This window comes from Castor canadensis, chromosome 4, assembly GCF_047511655.1.
Source record: "Castor canadensis chromosome 4, mCasCan1.hap1v2, whole genome shotgun sequence".
Classification (NCBI taxonomy): Eukaryota; Metazoa; Chordata; class Mammalia; order Rodentia; family Castoridae; genus Castor; species Castor canadensis.
Window position 1 is genome coordinate 39,449,277 of NC_133389.1, and position 1,475 is coordinate 39,450,751.

Consider the following 1,475-nt stretch of genomic DNA (forward strand, 5'->3'; position numbering starts at 1 on the left):
CAGCACTGCTTTAAAAAAAAACGGTGGGGGGGGGGAAGCAAGCTAAAAATAAAATCTGCATTTGTGGGCCAAGTGTAGTGGTTCACATCTGTAATCCTAGTTATTTGGGAGATGGAGATAGTAGGATTGTGGATGGAGGGGTGGGGGGATAGATTAGTAAAACCTTATCTCAAAGAATAAACTGGGTATGGTGATGCATGACTGTAATCCCAGCTATGAGGATTACAGGTAGGAGGATAGTAGGCTGAGGCTGGCCCAAGCAAAAGGCAGAAGGCTATTTGAAAAATAAATAACACAAAAAAATGCTGGAGGAGTGGCTCAAATGGTATAGGGCTGACCTGCCAAGCCTGAGGCACTGAGTTCAAACCCAAGCACCACCAAAAACAAAACAAAGCCTCTGAATTTGTTATGGTCACAGAAGCTGTCTGTTGGCAAATGAAGTGTTGAGCAGCAGCAATGAAGTGACCATCCATTCAGACAGCAAAGACTGTCTCCTTCCTCCCCAGGACTGTAGGCACGAGACACCAGCAGTTAGGACTGTTCTCCCTCCCAGGTGACTGCTACTCCCTGGGGAGCCAGACTGCAAGTCCTTCCTGGTGAGGCCCACGGATCAATGCCTCAGGTCACTAGGCACCAGTTGGGCCCTTGGAAACACACAGTGACACAGAACTGCCCTACGCAGGCAGGAGCTGAGTGTGGGAATCCTGTTTGGGAACTTAAAAATGCCATTCACTGTGCTGCGGTCTCCGAGGAGCCCCGGAGGGGATGGGGGTGGGAAAAAGAGCAGCAAATATTGATGTGAATCAACCCTGTACCCCTGGAGACCCATGTGTTTGGGATATTCAGCAAATACCGACATCTTTCATCTGTTACCATTATTTCTCCTACATGTGACTATTTGACACCACAGTTATTATGTTTTGTCAAAAAAAATTTAAATACTATTACATTTGAAGGCAAAAACTCGGCCAGTTCTCTAGTGATAGGGAATGGAGAATAATGTTGGCAGAAGAAAATCTCTACTTAAAAACTGGCAGGTGCTGCTGGAGGTGGCTGCCTTGATATTACCGCAATGCTTCTTTTCTGTTGGTCTGATGGAGGCAATTGAGATATTCCAAGTCTTTCATTCCTTTTGTCAGAGGAGCAGAGGCTAATTATAAAATGTCTTCAGTATCCTCTCTGTTGAAGGATGACAGCCACTATGTTTTTCTCTTCTCAAAATGCAGAAGCAACTGTAACATTTCATTGCCTTGTCCTGGCTGTGTAACAATCATTCTTACAGTGTATATTCTAGATTATAACTTCCCTTTTATAAAACTTTTCCAAATAGTTGGCATGCAGCAGAAGAAGATATAACTTGGGCCCTTCCTGCCCTCTGTCCCTGAAAAGAAATCCTCAAGGGTAACCTTTCTGATTATGAGTCCTTGAGGAGTCGATGGGTGAAAGGGGTCACCTTCCTGAGAACTACCATCTGG